The sequence below is a fragment of the Marmota monax genome, unplaced genomic scaffold (genome assembly GCF_021218885.2).
Source record: "Marmota monax isolate L192 unplaced genomic scaffold, Marmota_monax_Labrador192_F-V1.1 WCK01_AAM20220418_F8-fsc00823, whole genome shotgun sequence".
NCBI lineage: Eukaryota > Metazoa > Chordata > Mammalia > Rodentia > Sciuridae > Marmota > Marmota monax.
Window position 1 is genome coordinate 134922 of NW_026693213.1, and position 12947 is coordinate 147868.

The following is a 12947-nucleotide window of genomic DNA, read 5'->3' on the forward strand; positions in this document are numbered from 1 at the left end:
TTTTTGCCCTTTGCCTTAACTTGGATCAAGTTAACCATATTTTTTTCAGATTATAGTGCTGTTTCAATAGAATATAATTTTCATGGTAGATTAAATTGCATTTTTATGAATCCAGGTGAAGGTAAATAAATAACTACAGTATGGGATAACTCAGGCACCCACCTTGGATGACCACAGCTCTGTTTACTCATAAGAAGGTTGCATTTGTACTTTCTAAAAAACTGTAACTCTAAAATTTTAATTTCTATGACTCTGTCAAAAATTGTGCAGAGTGATTTTGTTAAATTTATATAAATTATTACTAATAAAACCACAGAGACAGATTTGTGTCTCAATCCTAGAAGCTAAAATATGCAAGGTTATTTGCATATCTTTGCATTTGGAAATTACACATGTGCTAATTTTAGACTAATGATGTTTTGAAAATAACCAGATTTATGTCAGGATGGATCTTCAGAAAGAGTGTATTTCTATTTTATTTTTTGCTTTAAGCTTAAACATTTGAATTGTGAATTTTATTGCAATGATTCCTAATATTGACATGAGAGAACATAGTAAAGTTTCATTCTGATTTAAAGGATTGCTAATTTTGTTGAATCACTATTTTTTATTGGAGAGTAAACTTTAACAAGTGCTGTCTGCCATTGTCCAAGAGAGACTGTGACATTTTACTTTGCAAGCTTCAATCTTCCCTCAGAAAATGAAAGATCAACTTTGAAATTGATGTTTCCCCCATAGTCTGTAAGTAAAAGATGGACTCAAGGTAACATTCAATGACCTGAGAAAAAACTCTTGCAATTAAATTCTAAATGAAGCTCACCCTTGGGCCAGTCTGACACCTGACGGAATGTCAGGGGCCTTGCTGTGCACTGCTTTCAGTGTTGCTGCAGTCCAGGAAGGCTTTCTGAATACTATTATGTCATGTTTACCCTACTTCTCTCAGCAAGTACCAGTTCATTCTATTTTGTTTTCTCAAATATTCAAAGATTTTATCTTTATTTCACTATCTCTCATTAACATTACCTTTGTTCTTCTTTGGAACATCTGCCTGTGTTCCAAGTCCTTTTGGTATATAAAATGCCATTGATAAAGCTATTTTACTGTATAGATCTGGACACAGAAAATAGAGGATTATGAAAACATACTCAATAATGAAAAGCAATTCTAACAGATTTTCTTAATTTTGTTTCAGATAAACATGAGACTCCCATGGCCTATTTCCCTCACTGTTTTGTATGTTATAGAAACATTTCAAAGAAGGACTGAAGGAACAAATTCATATGCTTGGCACCCCTATATCTCAGATTAAATAGCAGATCATTTTATACAGAATAATTATTATATGTATATTCTTTTTTAGACTATTTCCTGGAAGTTATTCACAATTATCCTGCTAAATTAAGCTTCTCAGTATGTGTCATATCTTGAATTTTGTCACCAGGTGATCTTCAGAGATGTGTCTTTCTTTGATTGATTTTTACATTTGCTTTACCATTTTATGGTTTAAATGCCTGGATATAGCAAAAATTAGGAGCCTGATAAAAACAAATTGTACTTACTGAGCACTTACTATTTGCAGCCATTGTACTAAGTGTTTTTCACATTTTATCTTACCTAATACGTCTGTATTAGTTAACCACATTTTACAAATTTGAAAATTAAGGCCTCAATTAAGCATCCTTGACCAAGGCTGCATTACTAATACCTGTAGAACTCAAATTCATATCAAATACAAAGATCTAAATAGGGAATTACATCCAGTTTCTCAATTCCTCCTGAGCAAATAATTTTATGGAATATACTTGGAAAATATTAATAAACTAGAAAAAAAACAGCTGTCATGATCATCTCAAAGCTCACAGATGGCACCCTTCCACCATATAAATACACATGAACAACAAACATTTGAATATGCTCCAGTGTCAATTAAAAGAAAATACAGAATGAAGAACCCAACATGAGTGTTTCAAATTTGAAATCATATTTTATCTTGCCCTCCAAATGCCTTTTCTTTCTCCAAACTGGTGCCAACTAGGGTGCTTGTTGACTGTTTTCTTTTTGTTTTTGTTTTACACTGTTGCAGGTCATGTTTGTCAAACTTTTTGTTTGCTTCTTATGTGCGTGAAATGATCCAATGAATCAGTTGCCCTTCACTGGCATGTTGGGGCATATGGGGATGCACCACAAATGTTTCCCAGGTGTGCTGCTTTAGTTAGTTGGATTTAACTAAAGATACATATGGTCACTGCAATGTCTGTAAGAAGGGAAATGGAGCAAAAAGGGTTTCTACAGTTTGCACTGGAGCAGGTTAGGACTTGATGAAAGAAAGAAGTAAAAACTGGTTGGTGTGTTTCCATGCCAGCTTCAAAGTAACATAGAGGGGTTACTTGGTAAATTCTGATCTTTGACAATTGAGTATTTAAGAAGGTATTTATCTGCAATCATCAGTGATTTGTAAGTAGAGGCCCAGTACTAGAGAGTCACTGCTTGAATTCAGTGATGACTCCTCAGTCATCACTGCTTCTGTAGGCTCTGGGACGTGGTTATACTGCTGATGTTATCATGTGGCAATCACCGTCAGGGGTGGTGATTCTAATCCCAAAAGCCCAAGAACTACTGAAATAGGCTGATTACTTTTTATTTCGTATATAGAGCTGACTGTAGAAAACATTATCTTCCATCCTTTTCCTTCAGGTGACTTTAACATTTTAAAAAAGTCCTCCGAGGCTGCTGCCACTGTTTCCATGTTCCTATTATCTTGTCACACTTGAGTCTGACCTCTTGAGAAGTAATCCTCTGTTGTCATGGTAGTTTCTGATGATATCTCAACAAACAGAACCATTAATTTCTTGGAATAATTGACTATTTGTAGTAATCTTTTAGCATTAGTAACCTAACTATCTGAACTCTATGTGTTTCATAATCTAATTTGCCACTTAGATAAAGCAGTAAATTTGGTTCTGTGTACACTGATTGAAAGAAGCTTAGCATCCAAGCTAAAAAAATATATTAAAAAATCTATCCATAAATAAACACACACATTCCACTATAGTAGGAGAAAAAGTTGATCAATTTTTATGCCTTTATGTAGAAAGTATGTTTCTACAAATTATTAAGTGTTGTAATACTGAATAATATTTTCTCAAATATTGGAAAAGAATATGATAACTTTTTTAGAGAGATAATTTTTTAAATATTTATTTATTTATTTTTAGTTTTAGGTGGACACAACATCTTTATTTTTTTATTTTTATATGGTGCTGAGGATCGAACCCAGTACCCCACACGTGCCAGGCATGTGTATTACTGCTTGAGCCATATCCCCAGCCCAATCACTTTTTGAAACATGAAAAAAATCATGAAGCATATGCTCCCATTCTTAAAAAAAAAAGATCACATTTGACACTTCTATATGACTGCCTTTTATATGACTGTCTTCATAGATGCTTTCTCTTTCATTCTTTATCAAATGGAGAACTTCTCTCTAAATGTGAGCCTAAATTTTCCTATAAATGTAATGTTATTCTTAGCCAAAAGCATAGAATTATATTTATATGGCTCATCTCAATATCCTCCTGGTTTTCTTCAGTGAATGTGCTAATTGCATATTTTAGCTACTCATTTTCTTATCTTGGCCTTTGTGGCACATTTTACTAGACATGACATTTTCTTATGTTTAGATTGTATTTGCTTAACACAAAAGTGTGAGTTGGTTGACTCATTGCATTTTGCATACATTGTGCATAATAAATGCTGAAGTGAAGTTTATCATTTCTTGGAGCAAAACAGAAAACATGCTTCTTTGCCAGATCTGCTTTGACAAAAAACAGAGAATCCTAAAATGTTGGGCAGCATATGGTTAGGTAATCTTTCTATAATCCAATTGTCTTAGCAAAGTGAGACTATATTCCTTGCTTTTTTGTTCTACACATCTCATTACTATTCACTGTTGACAAGTGAAATCAAAGAAACCCCCATTTCAATTATCTAATTCAATAAAAGTGTGAGGTGTGATGTTTGTTTGTGTGTGTATTTTATGGTTCCCACATGATTTTGAACTTTGATGCAATATGCTATATATGGTATATAATAATAATTCAGATTTATTCTTTTTTTAGGAAAATAAACATTAGGCTTTTAATTCTCTTAAATAAAATTTAAAAATTAAACAAACATTTTAAGTATACCAAGCAAGCAGTCCACACTGAGAAGGTCTATCTTAATTGGGAATATACCTTGAGGTTATTAGTAACTAACTGAATAGATTTAAACAACTGAGATGGAAAAACAAGAAAAAAGCATTTACTTTGTCAAATTCACTTGGCAAAGTAAAGTGGTAAGAATGTTCACATTCACATGCTCACTTCCTGTCTCCACAGAAAAGCCAAGGTTGACCATTCCTGACATCTAGATGCTAGCTATAAATGAACTTGTATGTTCTCAAGGTAGGCATCCTTTTTTTTTTTTTTTTTTAAGCAAGAAACATGTTTCCCCTCTGGCCTTTTCTTCTCAGAGTGAACCCAGCAGTGGCCAAAGGTGCCAGGACTCAGTGCTGCAGTGAGCTGCAGACGTTGGCATAGATGGGTGGCCAGGCAGCCAGACAGTTCCTGAAAAACTTTTGTTTAAAGTACTTTGCAATCATGAGTTTAAAGCAGATACAGTGTTATTCGCGATACTCCAAATGTCCCATCTGCCCTCTTCTGGAAGTATATGGAGCTACTAAACGTGTGGTACTAAGAAATCAGACTCCCGGACCAGAGTTCCTAGAAGCAACTGTGTACCCAGCTTGATTCTTTGCAGCCATTTAACCTTTCCATCAAGGCTGGACTCTCAGAGGAGAAAAGATAGACCGCCTTTCAAGAGTTACAGCAAGTGACTTAAAAGCGAAAGACCCTGAAGTAGGCAGTTATGCTTCCTTCACCACCCCACCAGGGCGGGCCTGAGGGTGTGCCCCTGCAGCTTGTACCCCACCTTGCTAACCAGCACCACCGTGCTGGCTCCTCGCCCTCTACTGGTGTGTGGAACAGTGCCTCATGTTCATAAGAGTCGAACTTGGCTCCAATGGGGTCCAGCTTGAGCAAGCCGTGCTTTGTGAACACCTTCTGGATCTGCACCTCGGTCAGTACCAGCCCCTTATCTAGGCTTTTCAGGTGAGGGTTTTCATCTGTAATCTCTTTGGAACACTCTGCGTTTCCTTCTCCAGAATGTCCACAGCCTCTAGCAAGTCTTTGCAGAATCCCTGGATGCCATATAATTTTGCCTCTTCCACCAGTTTTTGGCTCCTCTGTCTAAAGTTCTCAATATCTGCCACAGCTCATTTGTATTTTTCCATAGTGTCAGCTGCTATTCAAACTTGACCTTCTCTTCCAAGGATGCTCTAGTCTTCTGCTCATTGTGACCCACGTTCTCTTCCAGGCTTTGGGCATTGTTCTTTTGTTTTGTAGCTGTGCACAACAACCAAGCAGAGGGCCTGAGAGACAACGCCAAAGCTGGGATATTGTGCTGCACCAGCCTCACACACCGAGCCACCATGACTGCCGCTGTGGCCTCCATCATGCACATACCGGTCAGATTTATTCTTAAAAATACAGAAAAGATAAACAATCAAAAGAAGGAAACAAAAATACAATCACAAATCTTAAAATATTAGTATATTTTTTTTCAAAAACACCACTTTTCTTGTGCTAAATTCTTTTCCATAATATAGATTTCTGTTTATTCTTGCCTCAGTACTTTTGCTATTGCAAGTTTATAATGTGTCAATAACTAAAATTCAGATATCCATGCTACTCTACCTACTTCCCCTCCCCACTGCCCATTGCTTTAAATTGAATTGCATTGTTTCTCTAGAAAACTATTGGAAAGAACTTTGTGCTATCATCCAACACAGGAAAAAATACTGCCTGTGTGTTTTCTGTTACTTCAACTTCCCTTTCAAAAAAAAAACAGGTTATACAGACCTTCTTCTGAGAGAAGCACACACCATTATGTTTTTTATCTGTTTGGTCACTTGTTTATTTTGATCTGTGCATTTTGTTCAATGACACTCTCCTATCACATCCTGTCGAGGAGTTGTTAGTGTCTCCTCACCTTCTAGTGGAGGCACCTGGCACCTGCACAGAAAGGAGAAATAAGCCTCCTTAACCTAGAAAGAAAGAACAAAAAAGGGAAGGAATTGATAAAGGCAGGAAGGGAGGAAAAAATTAGGGTGGGAAGGAGGGAGGCAGGAAGAAACAGGGATTTCTTATAATATGGTCCCCTTTCCAGTTTCAGGCTTTCACCCCCCAACCCACCACGAGCCCATATAACTTAACCAAAGAATCTTTGTGGCCTAGAAAGAGCCTTAATCTGACAGATGGAAGCGGAGTGGTCTCTGAAATGGTAGGTATAATACTGAGAGAAAACAGGAAGGCTTGCACTCTGCATTGTCTGCATGCCGACTCCACTCTAGTTTGATCAATAATTACAATGATATTTAAAGTCTTTGTCACCACATTAAAATGGACAAAATTCTGTTTTCTAAGGTTATCAGTGTTGGTAAAATGTGATGCATAAATTGCAAAATCAAATTATTTATCTCTCAAGAGCTTCTGAAGAAATAAACTAGATTTTTTTTTGTTGTTTATAATAGAGTTTTGGTTTGGGAAAAAAAAAAAGTATTATCCTGATAAAAAAAATTCCAAGATCTAATACTTCCTTTCTGTTAAAAAAATATATCAAAAGCCTTAAAATAAGATAAAGGCCACATGTCTGTTGTTATTGTATTTTTTCCTCATTTTTTAAATTGGTACATTATAGTTGTACATATGTACATGGACATACAACTTTAAATGTCTTACTGAGCATTGTTTGACAGATACATTCAAAAATTCAGTTCTGTCAGGGATGTATTTCTGTCACACTTAGTATTTACTGTTTGATTAGGACCTAATTTTGGGAACATATTAAGTTATATATTTTTTTTTCACTAGAGATGCATATTTTTCTCTCTGAAAAAAAGATTGTTTTATTGCTCTATATTAATCAAATTTGTCTCTAACTTAGCAACTTAATTCAGCATCTTTTTGAGATGGATGATATACCTACTGTTTATAAAGTTCTCAAACCATTGTATCATTTTGCCAGTGTTCATTTTTAATGACTAAAAGTCTTTGACATATTTTCAATTTTTTAATATTTATTTTTTAGTTGTAGTTGGACACAATACCTTTATTTTATTTATTTATTTTTATGTGATGCTGAGGATTGAGCCCAGGGCCTCGCATGTGCTAGGCAAGCATTCTACCACTAAGCCACAACCTCAGCACATATTTTCATTTTTTATTTGTGTGAGATTCACGTTTTAATTTTTTGAAATTATATCTTATATTTAAATATATTTTATCTTTCATATATGTCTACATGCCCAAAATGACTAAATGAGGTTATTCAAGCAGTATTAATAAAATAATTCTATGTTGGCTTTAATTCTAAAAGTGTATACATGTATGCATATATGTACATGTATATTTATATGTTAAGAACATTAATACCTTTTAGAAAAAGCCTACACAGCAATTAATGTCTGAAATGAATTTGCTGAAAAAATATTAAAGAAAATAAAACATATAGTTATATATTGTATCTTATTCTGGAATACATAATGTATAGAAACATTTTTCTGAAAAACTAAAACTTGGAATCTAGCTTTTGAGTTTAAGGCCTGGAAAATTATTTTAAGATTTCATTCCCTCAGAGTATATGCAACAATTCTTTATCAATTTTTAATTCATAATTTAAATACTTAGAAATAAAGTAGTTAACAAAATATTTTATAATAGTAGTCATTCACCATGTAAAAATGTGGTTTCTGATTATTTCTGGCTTTTAAAATGTTACTGTGATATCATTGTATAATATTAAGGGGTAGTTTAATTCTCTTAGTATGGACCTCAGTAACAGATCTAATATTTTATATCTAATATTTCAAATATAAATTTATTTTTATGGCCCTCTTAGTTCCATATCAGAGTCTTAGAAAAATTTTTATTTAAAGAAAGTTATTAACAAGTAATCTTAGTTTGAGATTTTTTAACATTAATAGAGAATAAAAAAGGTCTTAGGATGTGTATTTCATATTTATTCCATTGTGTCAGTTATCATCAAATATCCCAATAATCAAAGTTCTGTTGGCATGGAAACTGGTAGAAATATACTGGTCAATTGTACTAGCCTTCATCAGTTTTCCCTACACACAATGAAATTCTTCAGCATTTGCTTTGTTCAGAATTTTTCTAGTTTATGGCAGTATGCTATTTAAAATGTAAATTAATCCACATGTGAAATATTAGCCAAATAGATTTTAATAATAGGTATTTGAACTTCAAATTTGGTATGCATATTTTATAAAAACAAGAGTTATGTTGATGTTGTAGTAGTGGATTATTGCTATGATGACAAGGTTGGAGAACCTGGTTCTAGACCAGCACTGTCTAATATGGTTGACACTGGCCATGTGTGAATATATGTATGCAAGACAAAATTAATTAAAATTAAATAAAATTCAAAATATAGTTCTCGATGGTACTAGCTACATTTCTAATGCTCAATATCCTTATATTGTTGCTGAATGTGATATTAGACAATGCAGTTATAGAAGATTTTATTCACTATGGAAACTTCCATTGGACAGTTCAGGTCTAGACTTCTGACATGTAATATGCTTCTTTCTCTTTTCAAATGTTAAAGATAAATTTGTTCTGATCTATCTTAAACAGTATGAGATTGGACAAATATAAAAATGCAAACTACAGATTCTTAATTTATTGAGCATGGAATTACTGTCTGAATTACACATTTATCTCTATATTAAGTACACAAAAATTATCTACTTATTCCTAGATTAAAATGTATAGAATAAAATTCATTCATTCATAAAACTTCTTAAAATTGTTTCAATTTTGAATGCTAACATTTTAATATTAATTAAAATTAATAAATATTCAATAAAAGAGATACCCACAGAAAATACATTTTAGATTAATTCAGAATTCACTTATTACCAACCCCCCCAAATTAGAATATGGATAATTTATCCCATGATATCTTATTTTTTGCAGACTGCACACATTTTTTTTCTAATTTCCTTTAATATATGAATAATTTCCATTTCTGGACAAAATGTGGTTGTCCTTACTTAACTAATGACTAAACATACCCATCCCCAGGAATCTAACTGCAAGAATGAAAGTTAAAATCAGCTGTTGCTCCAGGCATCTTTTTACCTATACATTCTAATCGTAGTCAGGAGAATTAAACTGATAACAATTACCATAAAGTAATTTAATTTAAAACATTTCTGATATTTAGAAAAAGGAAAAATAAATTATCTATTATTTCCCATCTAGGCATTTCACATGACATCACTCCTGAAAGTTAATGATGTTTTAATCTTTTTGTAAATCAAGTTATGTTTCATTCATTTTAATGGAAAGAAAGTAGAAACCCCCTAGAATTCGTGAATAAAGCATCTTTTGTATAAATTTATGGACTTAATGTTTGACATTTAATAACAGGGATTTGCATTGAAAGTAATACAACTTTCTAAAAAATTGTTTTTAAGCAGTCAACACAAAGTTCTGTGCCACTTGTTTGAAAAACCATGGGAAGACAGAGAAGTTACTGATATGCTTTGATAAAAGAGGTAAGCCTACATTATATGTGAAGGCAAAATTAACTTGGGTACTGAGCTTGAGACTCTGATTATATAAATGCTGTTTTAGGAAATAAGATACATGATGAAATGACAACAAATCACCTAAATCCCATAGGTATCTCACATACACATGATCTCTCATATTAAGAGAGCTTAACCAAATAATATTAAAGCCAAGTATTTTCAAAAAGGAAAAATAGAAACCAAAATTATAATATATATTTTTATTAAATTATACCAACTTAAAAAATTGCTTCACATTTCAAATGACAGATGAAATAGGGTAAGTTCATAATATTGTCTAATTACAGTAATCAAAAAATTAAGTTCTAAATCTGAGAAAATGATTTTATTTCTTTAAAACACATCAACTCCCATCATCTTGTGTTAAATGCACTGTGATTTTTAACCATATGTTTGAAACAAAACAAAAATATATGACCTGGAAAGATTTAGTGCTGGTATAAAAGACTGGTAAACTATCAGAAGTTAATTATCAATATAATTAACTGCATTAGACGACTGAAGGAGAAAATAGAAATGTATTATCATTTCAGAAGATATTTAGAAAAAGCATATGATATAATAGACACTAAATTTAATTTAAAAAATAAGATCTTGGTAAACAAGAAATAGAAGGATATCATTCTATCCTTATGAAATATATTTACAAAAAATCATATGGTAAATATCACATGAATAGTGACATTTTGGATGTAGTACTATCAAAGCAAGAGTAAGATAATTGTGACTATTAGGTCAAACAGTGTACTGGAGATCCTTGAAATAAGACAAGATGAGGAATAAGGGTACAAGAATAAGAACAAAAAAGACAAAAAACAAAAAGGTTTTCTTTAGTAGCAAGAAAGGAGAGAAAATTTCTAGGACAAAAGACCAATATACAAAAATTAATAACTTCCCAGTGCACAGTGGAAACTAATTAGAAAATACTATTGTAACAACAGGAACCAAAAAACAACAACAACATAAAACATCAAGCAGGACTTTTGTTGTTGTGAAGGTTACAAACATTGTTGAAGGACATATAAGAAAACCTGATTAAATGTTAACATGCCCTAAATTCACCAATGGGGGGACTCAATATTATAATTAATTATCCATTAACTGTTGTGGAAATTTAATGCAATTCAAATTAAAATCCCACAGGATTTTATATGCAACCAGAAAGCACTTGACCAAATTAATAACTGTCACATGGAAGAAAAGAAAATGTAACACCTACCTCATAACAAAATTAAATCTCCAGTGCTTTAAGAATCGAAAATGTGAAAATTCTTAGAATATCTCATGAAAAGAAAAAAAACTTAAACTTCAGATATCATAATCATAACAGAAATATTAATACATGTCTTCACCTATACTTCTCAATAACTTGTAGACAGGCATTTAAAATTACAGAATCAGTTGGAAAAGTCAAAAAATACATTGATGGTGAGTAGTATCTCTAATCAGAAGATTTCTATTCATTGAGAATTAGTTTAATAGGATATTCAAGCACCTAGTATCTTTATTAGTATCTATATTTTCTACACAGAGCCTGGCATGAAACGCATAATATATGTCCTCTGAATGAATACAGAATCTCATTTCTGTGGATCATTCCAAAGACATTTCTTTATCATGCTGTGCTTAAATGACTATCAATTATCATTTTTATAAAACTATAGATGTGAAAGGTATAGGGGTAAAGCTGAAACAACAGTGCCCTTATAACACACCCTGGAAATAGCTTTTATGAATAAATCACAGATAACAACTTGTTTACTTGTCATTTGTCTCTTTCTCTTAAAATTGAAAAGCAGAATGTGAAAATGCAGCCCTTTCTTGGCAATATAAGGTATCTGGCTTTCTAATTAATTACTTCAAAAGCTGAAGAAGCCTTCAGTAAATTCATCTTCTTTATGACTTTGTGTCAATATGTATTGATCTTTTAACATTCAAAACACTCCCTATAATTTCTGTGTCAGTAACAGTACATGACATGTCATTGTTCTTAGAAGCATCAATATTCCCTCCCATCTCCTTTTCATTAAGTTTATTGACTAGATGTGAAGAGCATTGTTCCTCAACATTGCAAGGAGGTGACACCTCTCTGCAACCCCAGGCCACAATTATATCAGACTACCCTTAAGGAATGATTATCTGAGTAATTTCATGAACCAAAACAACAACAAAAAATCTTTTTAAAAGAAAATCTTATTTGTCTTTCAATTCATATGATTAAAAACAACATACAGGCCAGTGGTTCTCAAAGAATGAGGGAGGAGTGAAAGACATTTTGCTGGCCTCCAGACACATGCATTCAGCTATGTCTAGAGGCATTTTTATTATAGCAATTGGGGAGGGGCACACAATTACTGTCATCTCTGGGATGCTACCGACATTTTATAACTCACAGGACAGTTCTGTACATCAAAGATATTCTTGGGAAAAAATGTCAATAGTGCTAAAGTTGAGATGCCTTGATATAGAGATACTGAAATGTTTCTCAATCAATTTCATATTTTAAACAATTCCCTGGTCCTCTCTGCTTGATTCCATGTAGTGATGTTAGCAATACAAAACACAATAAAGTTATTAATTACCACTAACTCTTCCATGGCTACTAAATAGATTTTCTGTGTTGTCCTCACATCCATCAATTTAAAGATCAAGTGTTTACAGAAGATAAGCAGATAATGGCTTTTAAGTTTGTAAGACAATTATGTAGAAAAGCTTTCATTTTATATAAGCTCATGTAAAAACTATGATTTATTAATTCTGCTTAAAACAATTGTTATTTCTATCAATATGAAGTTCAGAATGTAGTAAATCCTGTCCCAATACTCCCATTTCATCAACACTACAAACTTATTCAGGGGAAAGACTATAATCATCAATTTTCTTTCTAAAAATTAAATATCTCTTTCTTCCTACAATATTAAATCTGCATATGTCTGCCAAGGCACTCCTATCCATTGGACACTTACTATTTTCAAAACAATGTAAACACCCCCAGAACACAAAGTAATCTTTCACAAAAATGGGCATGGATCAGTCAACTGTGCTTGCTCACAGAAAACAATTACTTTTTTGAAGAGCATTAGGTTACAGATGAAGCATCCCTGTATCATTTTGCGGAAAGAATTATAAACATGGTCAAACTGAACATACATAGAATATGGCATTTCTTTGCATTGTTGTTTTAAGACAAACAAGAAAAACATTTTAAGTATGTTGTATGTTCACAAAA

General features: G+C 32.7%; 1 pseudogene; it reads right to left on the minus strand.

The window, feature by feature from the left end:
• Nucleotides 1–3442: 3442 nt before the first annotated feature.
• Nucleotides 3443–5565, minus strand: LOC124100529 (grpE protein homolog 1, mitochondrial-like; annotated as a pseudogene).
• Nucleotides 5566–12947: the final 7382 nt, after the last annotated feature.